This window comes from Archocentrus centrarchus, chromosome 1 (genome assembly GCF_007364275.1).
Source record: "Archocentrus centrarchus isolate MPI-CPG fArcCen1 chromosome 1, fArcCen1, whole genome shotgun sequence".
NCBI lineage: Eukaryota > Metazoa > Chordata > Actinopteri > Cichliformes > Cichlidae > Archocentrus > Archocentrus centrarchus.
In genome coordinates this window covers 5287607-5306090 of record NC_044346.1, presented here as the reverse complement: position 1 = coordinate 5306090, position 18484 = coordinate 5287607, and the positions used below count along the sequence as shown (strand labels likewise).

The 18484-nt window shown below is 42.2% G+C and overlaps 1 pseudogene; it reads right to left on the bottom strand.

Annotated features, from left to right (window-relative positions):
* Positions 1 to 18484, bottom strand: part of LOC115772139 (hemicentin-1-like) — a 64740-nt pseudogene that overhangs the window by 16873 nt on the left and 29383 nt on the right.

The following is an 18484-nucleotide window of genomic DNA, read 5'->3' as shown; positions in this document are numbered from 1 at the left end:
AACCCCGAGGCACCCCCATCCCAGGGGGGTAGGGGGGAGGAGGCAACCAGCAAGGAGTGGCCAGGAGGCAAGGCACAAGGCCCAGACCCAGGTCCAGCCATACATACAAACACACCCAGACACCCGTGTACACATTTATACACAGATACTCATACATGCCCATACATACTTACCCACACACAGATATGCCATACATACACATTCACTCACCCACCCATACTCACGGAGACGGTGACAAATACACAAAGACACACATTCATCCATAGCTACCCACCCTCTGAAGGCGGGGCAAGTGGAAACCACCCCAGGGCCAACAGCGACCCCAGGACGCCACCAGCCCGGTCCCCAAGGAACCACCCGACCCCTACCCCGGGCGAGACGCAAGAAATCGGGGTGTAAGATGACCCATCCACCCCTCCTCCTCCCCAACTTGTAGGTCTATGTGTTAATGTTTGTGAGTGAATGAGGTGTATAGGGTGCAGTTAAAATTGAGGGGACAGTTATGCCACAAGCGCCAACTGTTGGTCGTCAGCGCTTGCCCACACTGCCCCCCAAAACCCTCCATGTCTAAAGTGCAAATAAAATTTGGAGACAGACAGTGACGAGGATCCGAGTGGGGCCACCTCAGCGGCCCATCTCATCAACCTCTGAGTAACATGCCTGCCCCAAAGGTCCTATGTGTATCAGGTTGTAAGTGTGTATGTGTTGTGAGTTATAATGACTAAAGTGCAATTAAAACGGAGAGGCAAGTGGTGGTGCAGCTCTCCACGTGGCCTCTCCATCCTACATCTGTGAGTGATGTGTATTCTGTGTGTGTGTGTGTGTGTGTTTGTGTATGGGGAGGGGGAGGGGGGGGGGGGGGGCATATGACCAGGAAAAATCCTGGAAGAAGAGAGCCAGCTGTCCGCTGGCTCAATAGGCACCCCGACCTCCCACACCCCAGCACAGGGCAGGGGGAGGTGAGCCCGGGGCCGCGGTGACAGCATCCCGGAGCACTGCAGCACCCGAGGTTGGCGCCCTCGCCCCCACCGCAGAGGGCGGCCCGCTCCTCCTAGATGCCCATTCACTCAACAATAGACACAAACAGGCGACAGGACATACTGGCCTGGGCATGGAAATGCAGTGCCCAGTCCCCCCCAACCACCCCACCACGGCCCCATCCCCCACCCCACCCCCCTGCAATGCAGGCACCCCAGGGCCCCAAAAGCGTAGACCGGACATCCCGACGTCAGGCCAACCCACCCCATCCGGCGGCGCGGCCGGGACAGCAGAGGCCCCCCCCGCGCCAGGGGGGGCCCACCGGGAGCCGGCGCGGCCCCAGTGCCGGGGCCCCAGACCCCAGCCCCCAAGCCATACAGGGAAGACCAGCCAACCGACCGAGGGCCGGCACCACCCCCCCAAGCACCCCGCCCACACCCCAGGACCGAAGGCAGCACCATCCAAGCCCCCACCACCATCAACCAGGACAGGCACACAGACATCACCAGAAGGTCGCCCCAGGACCCCAGCCTCAGGAGGCTACCAGCTACCCAGGCCCCCGGAGTCCCCCCCCACCCCCCCACAAAGCACATCAGGAGCAGAGCCCGCAGCCCACCACCCCCACTAAGTAATGGAGCTGAGCAGTGGGAACCAAAGAGAGTCAAATTCCTCCAATTTGTTTTTAGAAGAAGCAGACATTCTCTCTAAACTAACATGATCTACTAATAAATTTCTGTACTGAGTAATACATAGTTTATTTTTTGTGACAGGCCTCTTTAAACAGCCATGATCACAATCATCTACACTGCCTACACACAGCATTTGTGTATGCATATGTGTGTGTTCCCTAGCCTTTGGCCAAAGCTTAGTGTGACTCTAAATACTGTCAAGTTTATTTCTAAAGCACATTTAAAAACAGCAGCAGCCGACCAAAGTGCTGCACAATTAGAATAAATAAAATAACATGAAACACAAGATAAGAAGACAGTTAAAACAGGAAACAAAAAAATAATAAAACATAAAAGAAAACAGCATCACTAATGTATCCAGGACTCATTCTGATTTAAAAGCCAAAGAATAAAAATGGGTTTTCAAACGAGTTTTAAAAGTGTCGACTGTAGGAGAGGTCCTGATATGAAGGGGCAATTTGTTCCAGAGTTTCAGAGCAACAACTGCAAAGGCCCGATCACCTCTGTTTTAATCTCGACCCCGGTACAGTTAGGAGCATTTGCTCACCAGACCTCAGTGATCTAGTGGGAGTATGCAGGCTTATAAGATCGGACAACATTGGACCCTTGAAGGTGACGGGCTTTGGCAGCAACACTCCTGTCAGCTGAGAACAGGAAACTCTGGCTACAATTCACACAGGCTCACCAAAATTGGAAATTACAAGGTTGGAAAAAAAGTTCAGGCTTGTGGTGGTGCTGTAATGGTGTGGGGGGTGTTATCTTGGCACACTTTGGGCTGCTTAGTACCAACTGAGCATTATTTAAACACCATAGCCAACCTGAGTATTGTTGCTGACAATTTCTGCTCCTTTATGACCACAGTATGCCCATCTTCTGATGTCTGCTTCGAGCAGGATAACACACTCAAATAATCTAGTTTCTTGAACATGACAATGAGTTCACTGTACTTAAATGGCCTCCACAGTCACCAGATCTCAGTCCAATAGAGCACATTTAGGATGTGCTGAAAGAGGAGAATCACATCCTGGATGCTCAGCTGCAGCAGCTGTGATGCTGTCATATTAATATGGCCCCAAACCTCTGAGGAATGTTTCCAGCACCTTGTTGAATTCATGCCATGAAAAATTAAGGCACTAGCAAGCTGTACCTAATAAAATGGCTGGTGAGTGTATATTAAAAATACATTAGTGGTGTAAAAAAATTTTCCAGGAGAAATAAAGTTGCATTGGATGTTAAAAGTCTGCCTAAATTTGCTCATGCTCTAAATTCAGAGGTGGATTTTATGATCACTATTTTGAAAATATGAACATGTTTGATGTGGAGTTTGTACATTTTGGTTTAGTTTACTCCATTTATTCTTCAGACTGCAGCTACCATCTTTGGTTGGTCTTTCTGAGACACAAACTCATGGCCACACTGAAGGCTGGATGTATATTTGTGTGTGGAAGCATCTGAAACTTCAGAGAAGGTTTGAATAGTTAACTGCAATCTACTGACATCTGGTGGTGAGATTTTCCACAGCGTACCTTTAAGGTGCAGTTATGTTAAAATCTCTACTAGGTGGTGAAGTGTGAGTGAAGACTCCTGAGTAAACTCACACACGGATGGAGAGGGAAACTTCTCGTGTCCTTTAACAGCACAGGAAATCCAGTCTGTGGGATAAAAAAGGAAGAAAGAGAAACAGCTGTTTTGCTATAAATGTCCTGCCCATTCTTCATCCAGACATAAGCTGGATGATCAAGCAGGCAACTGCTGTGACATCTGAGCTCTACCCAGACATAATCTGAGTAGTTCTGTAACTTGATCACCTGCACCTGGAGATCTGCACACAGGAAGGAGAAACAGAAATGCAGAATACAAATGAAAGTTGTTTCCTTACATGCAGGCAAAATGCATCATGAACCACATTATTAATTGGCTTAAACAAAATGTTACCTGTGACAGACACAGCGACTCCAGGTAAACCAGCATACCATGCATATGGTTGGTTTGTTATGAACATGAACTTGTACATAGCTGAGTCTCTCTCTTTTAGGCCTGTGTCATGATCCTGGGCCAGTGGCCCAATGCGCCTTGTTTGAGTTATGTTTTTAAGTTCTGAGTTAGGATTTTAGGTTACTATGATTTTCTGTTATAGTGTATCTGTTGTCATGATTTAGTCCTTTGTATCTTGTCGTGTGTGTTGGATACATGATTTCCTCACTGCCAGCAGTCAGTAAAGACACAGGATGCTTTACCTGACTGTAAATGATTTCCTGAAACAGAAATCAATACGGTGGAGTTCTGACGTCCTCTGGTGTTCTGGGCGACACAGTAATAACTCCCACTGTGTTCAGGTCTGAAGTCAGTGATGGTGAAGTTCTGTCCTGATGTTATTGGTGAGTCTTCATCCTCCTTGTACCAGGTGTAATTAGCTGCTGGGTTAGCATCACTGCTGCAGGTCAGAGTCACTGAGCTGCCCTCCACTATCTCAGCAGAGGGACTCACTGACACAGAGGGAAGCTTTGGAGCATCTGGAGGAGGAAACATAAGGAGAATGAGAACATCATCATAACACAAATGAATTTCACTGTATTAAGTTTATATTCTAGATAGAAAACATCCCAAAATCAACTCAAATCAGTTTAACTTAATTTTCTTTCCTTCTGTGTGAATCAAGCTCTGAGACTAAAATCACTTTATCACATAAATATAAACACAATTTAAACTTGAATTATTTCAGTGACACAAAGAGGAGAAACTTAAACTCACACACAGCTGGAGAACAGAAACCCTCATGTCCTTTCACAGCACAGGAAATCCTGTCTGTAGAATCAAATGTGTCCAAATAAAAATATTGTTTTCCTGCTGAAAGTTTGTCTCCATTCTTGTACCAGATGTAGGAAGATTGATCAGGTCGCTGACAGTTGCTGTGACATGTCAGCTCTGTCCAGTTAGAATAAGAGTTTCCTGTTGATCTCCTCACATGTACCTGGAGCTGTGGATCTGAGAGAAAACAACAGATATCAGAACAAACTCTCAACACACTCACACATGCACAGTTAGAAAAATGTTTAATGAGACTTCAAGAGAAAATGTTACCTGTGACAGTCAAACTGACTCCAGGTGAAGCAGCATATTTCCCACTTAGATGGTTTGTTATGAATCTGAACTTGTACTGAGCTGAGTCGCTCTCTCTCAGGTCTGTGATTCTCAGAGAGCAGTCTGTGTTTTTACACTGATACTCAACACGACCTGAATACTCTGGGTCTGTTCTCAGATCCACATAATCATCATTGCTCTCTTTTGTAAACCAGAATTTCTTTTTAACTGTATATCCTCTGGATGGGTACATGTAGGTGCAGTGTGTTTCCACTGTTGATCCTTTTATGGCGCAGATCTGTGTAGAAGTGTAAGTCACTCCCCAACCATTCTGACCCTGAACCGCTGTAACACAGAACACATCAGAACAAAAACATTGAAGAAAATCAGAAAATTAAGTTATTTTATTTATTGTTTGTAGGCAGCATATCCAGCTCTGTGTGTCATGGAAAACAAAGTTTGCAAGTTTTTATTTTCAGCTAAAGTTTCCTCTGATCTTCACACTAGAAGGCAGGAACTCAGTGAACCACCTGCTTTGAACCCACTTGTATTGAGAACCTGCAGCTGGTGTTCTCAGGGGGAACCGCTCAATAGGCTCTCATTTAATGTTAGAAAATGGGATGAAAAAATTACCTTCAGTTCTTCAGAATATGCATTAAACATAATCTCAGGAACAGAAGAACTCAGTATTTTATGAGGTCACTTGGATATTTCTTTTATATGTATATATTTTTGGTTGGGCTTTTTGGCCTTTAATAGGACAGCTGGGAGAAAGGCAGCAGTAAATGGGCTCGGGGCAGATGCAGACCTGGGCCCCTATCGCTACGATACTGATCACTGTTACAGGCTTCAGCTCTGATCTGTTCACTGTTTAGATTGACATTTGTTTTCCAGTTTCCCCTTTATTGGAATAAAGCACTGAAGCACATGTGATATGATCTGAGCACATGGATTTAATCTGTAATGGACTAAAAGAAGGTCACAAATATTTGTATGCACAGCACACGATCTGATCTGTGAGACTTAAAACTAAATATCACTATTTGTTCAGATCCTGACATTCACATTTGTAGTGTTTCTAAAATATGATCATATTCTTTGGCAATTGTTTATAGATTGCAACACACATTGTGGGCACTCAAAATTGCACACAAAAAAACTGCACACATTAGTAAATCTTAGAGTTCCTCTTTTGATCATAAAATACATGTTTGAGATGTTTCTGACTTTCATTTCTCTCCACACATTTAGATCACATTAAAATGCCTCCATTGTCACATCCTAGGCTACCTCTGCTAGCACTGCTAATGTTAGCCAAACTACTCTGACATTGTGTGTTTGCAAAGTTACATCATACACTTTAGAGAAGGTTCTATGAATGTTCCTAGAATATAAGTTTTGGATAAGAATTTTCTTACTTTGTTTGAAAGCACTGAATGTGCTACTGGACATTTAGATCTGCACCCCTTACCATCCACCAATCAAAGAAGCGTCTCTCAATACAACCGTTTTCAACTTTTTACCGTGTAGTTTATAGTTTGCATCCAAATATCATGTCACATTTGACCTCTGATCTCACTTTTACTTTTATCTCACATCTGCCTTTATTTCATTGTTTTCTTCCACTTATCTGGGGCCGGGTCAGAGGGGCAGCAGCCTAAGCAGAGAAGCCCAGACTTCCCTCTCCTCAGCCACCTCCACCAGCTCATCCAGAGGGACCCCAAAGTGTTCCCAGGCCAGCAGAGAGATATAATCCCTCCAGCGTGTCCTGGGTCTGCCCCGAGGTGAATTTAAAGTGTTGTTTATAAAGGCAAACATGTTATAAGAAATGTCTAAAGTTTAATAGTTTTTAAATGGTTCAGTATAGTTTGGGGAGGATGAGACATTTAACAGTCTCAGAGTTTTCAGCTAAACCTGCTTCGTGGAATAGAGCCCTGAACTGAACTCATTATATTTTTGTTCATGTTTTCATGAACACGATGCACAATCTGCTCTTTCTCACATTTTAAACAGTCTTGAAAATGATTAATCTGCAAAAACCTACAAACTGTTGAATGTTATCAGTGCATATAAAACATTTCAAGATATCCAAGATGTTCAATTTTAGTGAGACAAAGATGAATGCCTGCTGCTGCAGAGTGTTAAGGACAGACAGTGTTTCACACAGCATCATTTTATACATGAAATCAAAAACACATTGACCTGAAAATAAATGAGCGAGTGAATTATATTTATTTCTGTCTCACTTTTGGTTACTCTGAGTAGAATTACCCTAAAATGTTCAAGGAGCTGTACAGTAGGCCTACCTGTCACAGTGAGGAGAAGAAGAAATCCACTGATTGCTGTTATTAAACTCATAGCAGCTCCACTCATTGCTCTGTATGAGGCATTCAAATGTGTCTGCAAACTGATAACAAACACTGACAGCACTTTAATCTGCAATGCAGAAGTTCACTTTTCTCACATCGTCTCAAGTCATAATGCGATATACATGTGAAGGTGTTAAAAACAACACCCACTCTTCCTCCTCCTCCTCATTTACATGCTAAATGGGCTGGTTCTTATATAACACCTTTCTACTCTACTCATGCACTCGAAGCACTTCATACATATTTGCATATATCTAACATTCGCACTCCAATCAGGAGCAACTTGCAGTTCACCATCTTGCCTACAGATGCTTTGGCATGCAGACTGAAGAAGCCAGGAATCAAATTACCAGCCATCTGATTAGTAGATGACCTGCTCTACCTGCAGAGCCACAGACATCCCTGAAAAGTTAGAGAGGAGAATGAGAACGATTTCATTTGACTTGACTCGTCTGTCATTTGTCTTGTAGAGAAAAGAGGAAATGAAAAAGGATCTCTGTGCACAGCAATGTTTAATCTTTGTCTCATTGATCTGGTGCACAAAGAACAACCTGCTGCTCAACATCAGCAAAACAAAGGAGCAGTTTTTGGTTGCTGGTTTTGTAAATGTTGTTCTCCCTGTCTGAGTTCACTCTGTCTCATTCATGTGCCCTCTGTACTATACTGTCTGTTATCATGCTTCGGTCAGTCTGCAGTGTCAGTTACAGTGGTGTGAAAAAGTGTTTGCCCCCTGCCTCATTTCCTGTTTTTTTGCATGTTTGTCACACTTAAGTGTTTCGGAACATCAAACCCATTTAAACAATAGTCAAGGACAACACAAGTAAACACAAAATGCAAGTTGTAAATGAAGGTGTTTATTAGTAAAGGTGAAAAAAATCCAAACCATCATGGCCCTGTGTGAAAAAGTGATTGCCCCCTGAACCTAATAACTGGTTGGGCCACCCTTGGCAGCAACAACTGCAACCAAGCGTCTGCGATAACTTGCAATGAGGCTTTTACAGCGTTCTGGAGGAATTTTGGCCCACTCATCTTTGCAGAATTGTCCTAATTCAGTTACATTAGAGGGTTTTCGAGCATGAACGGCCTTTTTAAGGTCGTACCACAACATCTCAATAGGATTCAGGTCAGGACTTTGGCTAGGCCACTCCAAAGTCTTCATTTTGTTTTTCTTCAGCCATTCAGTGGTGGACTTGCTGGTGTGTTTAGGATCATTGTCCTGCTGCAGAACCCAAGTACGTTTAAACTTGAGTACACGAACAGAAGGTCTGACATTCTCCCTCAGGATCTCTTGGTAGACAGCAGAATTCATAGTTCCATTTATCACAGCAAGTCTTCCAGGTCCTGACGCAGCAAAACAGCCCCAGACCATCACACTACCACCACCATATTTTACTGTTGGTATAATGTTCTTTTTCTGAAATGCAGTGTTCCTTTTACGCCAGATGTAATGGGACACACACCTTCCAAAGAGTTCCACTTTTGTCTCATCGGTCCACAGAATGTTGTCCCAAAAGTCTTGGGGATCATCAAGATGCGTTTTGGAAAAATTGAGATGAGCTTTAATGTTCTTTTTGCTCAGCAGTGGTTTTCTTCTTGGAACTCTACCATGCAGGCCATTTTTGCTCAGTCTTTTTCTGATGGTGGAGGCATGAACGCTGACCTTAACTGAGGCAAGTGTGGCCTGCAGTTCTTTGGACGTTGTTGTGGGGTCTTTTGTGACCTCTTGGATGAGTCGTCGCTGCGCCCTTGGGGTAATTTTGGGCGGCTGGCCACTCCTGGGAAGGTTCACCACTGTTCCATGTCTTTGCCATTTGTGGATAATGGCTCTCACTGTGATTCGCTGGATTCCCAAAGCTTTGGAAATGGTTTTATAACCCTTTCCAGACTGATTGATCTCAATTACTTTCTTTCTCAATTGCTCCTGAATTTCTTTGGATCTCGGCATGATGTGTAGCTTTCAAGGATCTTCTGGTGGACCTTACTGTGTCAGGCAGCTCCTATTTAAGTGATGTCTTGATTGGGAACATGTGTGGCAATAATCAGGCCTAGGTGTGGCTAGGGAAATTGAACTCAGGTGTGAAAAACCACAGTTATAGTATGTTTTAACAAGGGGGGCAATCACTTTTTCACACAGGGCCATGATGGTTTGGATTTTTTTTCACCTTCACTAATAAACACCTTCATTTACAACTTGCATTTTGTGTTTACTTGTGTTGTCCTTGACTATTGTTTAAATTGGTTTGATGTTCCAAAACACTTAAGTGTGACAAACATGCAAAAAAACAGGAAATGAGGCAGGGGGCAAACACTTTTTCACACCACTGTATCTGTTGCTCATTTCCTGTTTTACTTTGAAGTTGAGTTTCTCTTCATGTCTTCTGGCTGTTTTATTTCCTCCCTCTGTGATCGGCCTGATTGTTCTCTCTTTCAGAGTTCATATTAGCCAACAGACGGCTCACATTTAGTCGTACCTTTCCTGCTTTTATGTACATTTGAGTTTTCTCTGCATGACCACATTTCATCAAAACTTTTAAATGTGCACAACACTTATGAAAAAAGTATATTTACACAGATTATTGTATTTTTCATCCCACCCAACTATATATTTGATAATAGCGTAGCAGCCTGGAGTCCTGAATCTTTTCCTGTGTAGTGTGACGACCTGCTCTGCCCTCCTTTTGGCCTGTTTGTGTAGCAGGTAAGCACTGGGGGGGGTACTGGGAGGCTGTGAAGGAAGACACCTGAAAAACTTCAATTAAAAAATAATGACATTTAATCTATTAAAGAATCAGAAGATAATCACATGTACATGTGGGCAAATCAATCAGAATCTTTATTGTCATTGTACACAGAAGTTGCACAACGAAATTTAAAATGCATTCCTTTCTAGGTGCCTCAGACAATAAATAATAAAATAATTAAAAAAAAAAAAAAAAAAAAAAAAAAATCTTGTTCAGGGAGGCACAGGCCTCCCCACCAGCTGCCTGTGCTCCCTTCCACAGAAGAGCACAGCTCTAAGCTAAACATAACAACTTTATACTACAAGCACTAACAATTAAGTCATGACATGGTGTGGCAGGCCGCTTTAACATAACACCTGTAAAATATAATTAGAGATATCTTAGTTTACTAATACGTCTATTCAGGAATTAGTTTCAGATATCTGGACTGTAAGTGTGGTGAATCAGATTTTATGTTAAAACAGCCTGCCATACACATGTCAGTTTTATTCTCTTTAGTAACAGAGTGTGATGACCTACACACACCCTTCCCTCCTTAGACACAGATGCACATGTTTTGGCAAAACCTTTAAGGATAAGATAAAAATATTCCTCTCTGAGACCAGGAAGGTCATAAACAAGATAAACATATCGCCCAAAGGCCGTGAAGTTGGTTTGGAACTATCTATCTGTCGCTCTCTGTCTAATGTATTATTTAATGATCTATTATTTGGTTCAGCCACTGTTTATTAATTAATTTACTGGAGTTTACTTTTAAACATTTGTCATTTTATTCATTGGGTAAAAAATAAACCCCAACAACATCAATATAACAATATGGCACCTATTTTTAGAAGCAACATAACTTCAACTGAGCTTTACATTTAAAACAAAAGTCAAATATCCCTCCATCAGCTGCCTGTCATGTTCATCAGGTTTTGTTGACTGTGGCGTGCAATCCACATGACGACTCTTCTGTTTCGTGACTTCTGCCTCTGAGAAACAGAGAAGGAAATTCAGTGATTTGGAGGATACGTCATGAATTCAGATCATTTCCATTATTTGTGAAGATAAAGAGCAAAAGCAGCCAACCTATTTCTTAAACATTTCCTTTTAATGTTGTAGTGAGGAAAATGCCACTGTGTGAGGAGCCGCTCACCTCTTGGCTTCACTGCCTCTGTTAAATCTAACAGCAGTGTACTCGGCAACTTCCTGTTCCTCCGTGTGTCTGCGGGGCTGAGCTGCTCTCATGTTGGAGTAGAGAGGATCTGCCTGGTTGTTGAAGTGGATGCTGGCATACTGAAGATCATCCTGCTCCTGTAGCTGTCTCTGATCAGGTAAACACTGCTTAGGAAAAAATGATCTCAAATTATATCATAAAATGAATTTTACTTAAAGAAAGATTATCCAGCAGTATTTCTCAGTCAGTGTCAAACCAAAATGTAGCTTTTTTGGTACAACAGCTGTTTTCACCTGTTCTCTGTGGTTTGTTTGGTCTTCAGATTCAGCAGATTCCTTGGACTTCCTCTTTTTTCTGGTTGTGAGAAATGATGAGGAGCAAAATGATGACATTCACAAACTGTTAAAATCAAAGTTTATTTTGCAAACAATAATGAAACAGATCTGCTCACCGAATCCACAGGAAGACAGAGAAGACTATGACAGGCAGGAGAACAGCAGCAGTTACTCCAGCAGCTGCTAACCTCCCCACTCCTGTGGAAACAACGACCCAAAGAAATCACTGACAGCTCAGTTAGCATTACAACAACTGAGCACAGTGTTGGTTCATGCATGTGATGAAGTCAGGCTAAGCCACAGTCTCAGCAGATCAGCTGACATCAATGCCAGGTGACATCAGCTGATGTCCTTCTACACATCAGTGTCAAATCTCAGATCTCGTACTGTCGCACCATTTAAGTTGCTTTAGTCTGCCTGCAGTTGCTGCACATCTGCAAACACCTTCACCCAAGTTCCTACTTCTCATTCTGTGTCTGACTTATGAAGATGAGGTCAGAGAGAAAGGTAACATTGTAGGATAAATGTTACTATGACTGAATTTAAGAAAGAATGCACTCTTTGAAGAAGAGCACAAGAACGTGGATGTACATGTGTGCACAGGCAACTGTTATTGTGGATTGGTGGTATAAATAAATAAAACTGAACTGAATAAAGTTAAATCAGTGTCACTGATGAGACTACAGAAAGTAACACTGACTCTGTTGCTCTGTCTACAGATGTGCTGTACAGTCCTGCAGTGCAGTGTGCTGCAACAACTTCAACAACAATACTGCTGCACTTTTATCTGCATTAAACTGTAATTTTGACTGCATATTTACACAGACTCTACTACTGAGCTCATGGAGTGAGGAGGATACTTTGTGAAGAAAAGCCATCAGTCAAGTGGAGGTTAAGGTGTCGTATTGCCAGAAGAACTGAATCATCTCCACTGGCACAGGCCCAACAATACAGCCAGAGTTCTTCCTGAGAGCAACAGATGTTTATATACAGAAAAGCAACAGAGCAGATTTATATCACAGACAACAGAGATGATAAAAATTAAGAATGTAAACATATGAGGAGTATGATCTTTGAGGGGTTCAAGCAGCTTCCAGCTGCTGCCAAAACTGGTAGAGAATACTGGTCAATCTACCTCCTACCCTCACCTATGGTCACAAGCTTTGGGTAATTACTGAAAGAATAAATACAAGCAGCAGAAATGAGCTTCATCTGAAGGGTGGCTGGCCTCTCCCTTAGAGACAGGCTGAGGGGTGCAGACATTCAACTCAAAGTAGAGCTGCTGCTCCTCCACATTGAAAGGAGCCAGCTGAGGTGATTTGGAAATCTAACTAGGATGCCTCCTGGGCGCCTCTTGGGTGAGGTGTTCTGGGCATATCCTACTGGGAGGAGGCCCTGGGGCAGACCCAGGACACGCTGGAGATATTTTGTCTTTCTGCTGGCCTGGGAACACCTTGGGCTCCTCTTGGATGAGCTGGAGGAGGTGGCTGGGGAGAGGGAGGTCTGGGGCTTGGCTGCTTAGGCTGCTACCCCTTCAACCAGGCTCCAGATAACCGGAAGAAGATGGATGGATGGATGGATGGATGGATGGATGGATGGATGGATGGATGGATGGATGGATGGATGGATGGATGGATGGATGATTACCTGCCACAACAGTCAGCTCTAAGGTGGAGTTCTGACGTCCTCTGGTGTTCTGGGCGACACAGTAATAACTCCCACTGTGTTCAGGTCTGATGTCAGTGATGGTGAAGTTCTGTCCTGATGCTTTTGGTGAGTCTTCATCCTCCTTGTACCAGGTGTAATTAGCTGCTGGGTTAGCATCACTGCTGCAGGTCAGAGTCACTGAGCTGCCCTCCTTGATTTCACCAGTGGGACTCACTGACACAGTAACAGCTTTGGGAGCATCTGGAGGAAATAACATGAAAATGAAAGAGGAAATTGGATTATTATTGTGTTTGTGTAATACTAGTATTTTTCATATGTCTGTTCATATCGTACTGATTCTCCTCATTATTATGTTTGTTCTCAAAATTGCCGTTATTGGATTTCAACTTCTTGTATAAAGTGAGGAAAACACTTGTAGAGCTTCCTTCAACATTTCCAGTAGAGTCACATGAGAATTTTCTGTTTACATTTTGATCTTTTTCTCATGTACAAAGACTTTTTACATACTGAGAGTATCAAAAAAAGTCTTTTTCATTATTCTGGACAACTAGTCAAACTGACAAGTTCCTACAGAAGTTGCTCTAATAGTCACAACAGGATGGACCAAGCTCCTGTTTTCTGACTGCTGGGACGGCGTTCTTCTTGTTAAGGGTATGATACCTAACATCAAACATACTGCTGATTAGTGGCTTCATTTAGTTCCACTTTTCATTTTTCAAGCAAGCCCCCAGAAGTTTATTTGTTCTTTCTTCAACACCCAGTAAAGTTTGCTGTGTTACGTGAGGTTGAAATTTACATATGATCTTGCCTGATGTGGCTCTTAGTCTTTTTTATACTGTTGTCTTTTTGGTGTAACCTATTAATTATTCTTCTTTAATTAGAGACAGCTCCTTCATGCTTCCTTTTTACTTTGCTTGGAAATTGATTTTAGACATTTCCCAAAATAATTCAGTTTTGCATCAATCTAGATAATTATGTTAGACACAGGAGCAATCATCACTATAAGAAGCCACTGCAAAACCTCTGTAAGCTGGAATACAAGTGCTTAGACTAATTTGATCTCAGCATGTCATAAAACTCACAAAATTGTAAAATATTTAAAATGTATGAAATGTCCAAATCAAGAGTCATGCATTTATTATAAGTATGACAAAAATCCCTGTGCTCTGTTTTCTCTGTGGTTTGGTCACTAAAAATGTGATGATAGCCAAGCCAACTTTATTTATAAATCACTTTAAAAACAGCAACCACTGAGCAAAGTGCTGAACATGGGAACAAAACACACCAGCACAAGAGAAAATACAATAGACAGAAAATAAAAGCACCCATAAAATACACAGTTAAACATGAGTAAAAAGTCATGTGTTCTCTCTTCTATGTTCCAGTCAAAAGCTGTGAGGCAGCATTTTGGACCAGCTGAAGACGAGACATGGAGGACTGACTAATACCAACACATAAAGAGTTACATAATCCATCTGAGTTATAATAAAGACACGAATCACTGCTTTAAAGTGATCTTTTAACTGTTTATGTATTTTCTGCAGCTGTCTCAGGTGAAAGAAACTAGATTTCACCACTGCACTGATCTGACCCTTCAACCTAAAACTCTCATCATCATAAAACCCAAGTTTGTGGCAGTAGGCTGTGACAGTAGGGCCAAAATGACCTAATGAGATAAATGAGCAGGACAGTGGGGTCCATATGTGTTCAAGCCAATTCACTGATATTAAAGAGGATTTACTCACACGTCACATCAACAGAGATGGATACAGATGTTCTCCTGCCGAGCTTATTCACAGCTGTACAGTAATACTGTCCAGAGTCAGAGGATCGGATGGAGCTGAAGGAGAGCTGCTGTTCATTACTGAGAGGTGTTTGACCATCCTTCTTGTACCAGGAGAGTTTAGCTGCTGGGTTAGCATCACTGCTACAGGTCAGAGTCACTGAGCTGCCCTCCCTGATTTCATTAGAAGGGTGCACCCACACTGAAACATATCTTGGAGCATCTGGGAGATAAAACAGAGTGATGCAATTATATTTCATGCAAATGATCAGGAAGTGACATGTTTCATGTGTCTGTAGCAGTTTGTTCTTCAAGAATTTGAACCTCCTAGTGGAACTAGAAGAAAAACAGTAGAGATACTAAAGCTATGAGTATAACTATATAAAAAAAACATGGTCTAACTTTCATGATAATTGATGTTGCATAATCCAGAAAAAAAGAACTCTACAAAATTAGTTCCACTCACATTTCACATCAATAAAGATGGATGCAGATGTGTGGGTTCCCAGCTTATCCACAGCTGTACAGTAATACTGTCCAGAGTGGGAGGATCAGATGGAGCTGATGTTTAAATGTACAAGAATTTATGGAAACACAAAGTGGAGCTTCATTTCCTGCTGCTTTACAAATCAGACACTGCCAAAAGGTTTTCTTCACAATTTCCATCATAGTTTTATAATTCATTTCTCAAACTGCAGGTTCTGGAAGAAGATTCTTCTAATGTGTTTGATCCTAAACTGTAGGAATTTCATAAAATAAGAATATGTTTGGGATATGTTGGAAATACTGCAGAAACGTCTTTGATTGACCAATGATGATGAGAGGGGGTCTTTAATGTCACCTTTTTGAAAAATGAATTTAAGTGATGCTGCATACAGTAGATCTTACCTGACACACTATGTTCTCCATGTTTAATTGTGTAATTTCATGTTTAAAAACCACTAATTATTGGTCATGTTGGTAAGCTGAGTCAGATCCACATAAAGAACTATGTTACTTTCTAGACTAGATTCAAAATCATTTCACTTCATCGTTGGAAAAAGTAAAGTTGGATTTAGTTGCTCATATTTGGGAATTCGTCTACAGCGTTTTTCAGTAAATGTTTGCTCCCACTGATGATGGTGAGTACAGGCCAAGTTGAATTACAACAATAAAACAGAGGACCACCTCCACAGGAACACCTGGAAGCAGGTGTGGCTGGAGGTCCAAAACATCACCAACTACAAACCATCCAATGCTGTGGATGCTGTGCTGGTGGATGAGTTGAACTGCTCTGAATATCTCAGAGCCAAATATCAATGAAACTTCCTCTTTTTCAAACAGCAGCACTTTCAATCAACAAGACACTCAGAGTTCCATGTAGTTAACATACAGGGTCGTATGTTCAGGCTGCAGATGGTGGAGTGTTTGTGAAGGCTGTTGAGTAAACTCACACACTGATGGAGAGGGAAACGACTCGTGTCCTTTTAAAGCACAGGAAATGAAGTCTGCAGGATCAAATGAAGACTGGATAGAAGAAGATGTTTGACTCAAAGTGTTTCGCCCATTCCTGATCCAGACATAGGAAGGATGATCAGGCAAACAGCTGCTGTGACATCTCAGCTGTACCTGGGTATAACCCTGTAGGTGCTGTGCTGTGATTACCTGCACCTGGAGAGCTGCATACATGTGGAAACAACAGAAACACAGTTTATGTTCTTAAAGTACATGCAGATTAGACCTGGAACCAAATCATTCATTTAAATAAAATGTTACCTGTGACAGTCAAAGTGACTCCAGGTGAACCAGTATATCCACCTCCTGGTTGGTTTGTTATGAATCTGAACTTGTACTCAGCTGAGTCGCTCTCTCTCAGGTCTGTGATTCTCACAGTGCAACTCTGCCCAGAACAACGATACTCCACTCGTCCTTTATAGTCTGAGTCTGATTTTAGATCCACAGGTTCTTTGTTAGTGCCTTTAGTAAACCACAATTTCTGTTGAACTTGATAATGTGTACTGTATGGATATGTGTAGCTGCAGCGTATTTCTACTGTTGATCCTTTTACAGCACAGATCTGAGTAGAAGTGTAAGTCACTCTCCAGCCATTCTGACCCTGTACCACTGTAACACAGAGCACAGCAGAAACCACAGTCACTATTAAAGACCTTCAGCTAGCAATGAAGTCAAAGGTCAAAGTGAACGATGCTCAAACTCCCCAATGACAGGATCAGTTATCTGCAGTCACTGTAAGAAATACTGAAGCTGTGTATCATTAACCTGATGTATGAAATATCAGGATGTTTCTGCTTTGTGTCATGATGTCATCCACCTGTCCTCATCCAACTGTCCTGCTTTCCAACCAATCAGAAGGCTCCATTCTCTCACCTCATTAGTTCCTCTGCAGATTCACTACATTCAGTCTTTGCCTGTTTATGAATTTGTAATAACTTCCTGTCTCATTATCTTTTCTGTTTTTGTACTTGAAGAACTTCCACTGATCTGCGTCTCAACTTCCTGTCTCTCTGTCACACATGTAGGTGTGTGTTTTAAAGAATGAAATTTTCATTATTTTCACTCAACTCTGATTTTCAGCCTGATTTTAGAGGCTTAGTTCAACTTTCCTTTGCTACATTCCTCTTTTCAAACAGTGAATGTAAATGTAGACAAACAGTACCTGACACAGAGAGAAGGATGACGGCAAATCCTCTCACTGCTGCAGTTAAAATCATAGCTGCTCCTCTCATCTGTCTGCGTGACTTCAGAGACAATAAAACATGTGAGCAGATAAATAAAGTATCCAGGAATCAGACGCATCAATAAACAATTCTACTTACAAAGCTGAAGGTCATTGTCTAAAGATGTCTCTCTGCTGTGGTCTGCAGGCACAAGACGGAAATCTAACTGCTTAAATACACCAGCTTCCTTCCTGTTCACAGCATTAATGTGCACACCGTTTGCTAGAACGGAAGAAAGCAGGTGAAGCGCGGGGAAAGATCTGAAGTCCGCTCAAAGTTTACGTGTCTAAGAAGGCATAAAAGTGCATTGTTTTTTGTTCTTAAGTTTTTTGTTATACAAGGAAACTCATTTCTTCTTGGTTATGTGCAGCCAGCGAGGTATGACCGCTATATTTTTATTTGAATATTGCATGTTCGTAGTTTTTAATCAATACTGTCTTGATGATGCAATGTATCCTCATTTTGTGTAATATCATACCTTGCACAGTTCGACGGTGGATTTACAGCAACGAAGGGTGTTGAGGTGCAGGAGAGAATAAATCCATCAGTAACTAAAGAATCGTGGTGTCGTGTATTTCCTGGAGGGAGTGAAAGTCCTCTTTAACAGAAAGTTTGAAAACAAGCCCTTATTTAAAGACTCTAACCCTTCTTTAAGGTTCCTTTTTCAAAAGAGCTTAAAATGTCTTTATTCCATGTTGTGAACATCAGTTTCCAAGAAAATCTAAACTGAAGTGATGCTGGGCTGAATGACTCTGTGACTGGTCAGTGATTCTCAGAGGACCATCTTCTCCCCTTTTCAATGACCTGAACATGATCTGCATACTGAGAGTCTTCTCTGGTGTCCTCAGGAAGTGAAGGATTTTAGCCGTGTTGGCTGCATTCAGGACCGCAGAGCTTCGATTCAGAGTGATCTTTAAAGCTGTTGCACTGAGATGCCTTTCTGCTGTGATCTGCAGGCTAAAGA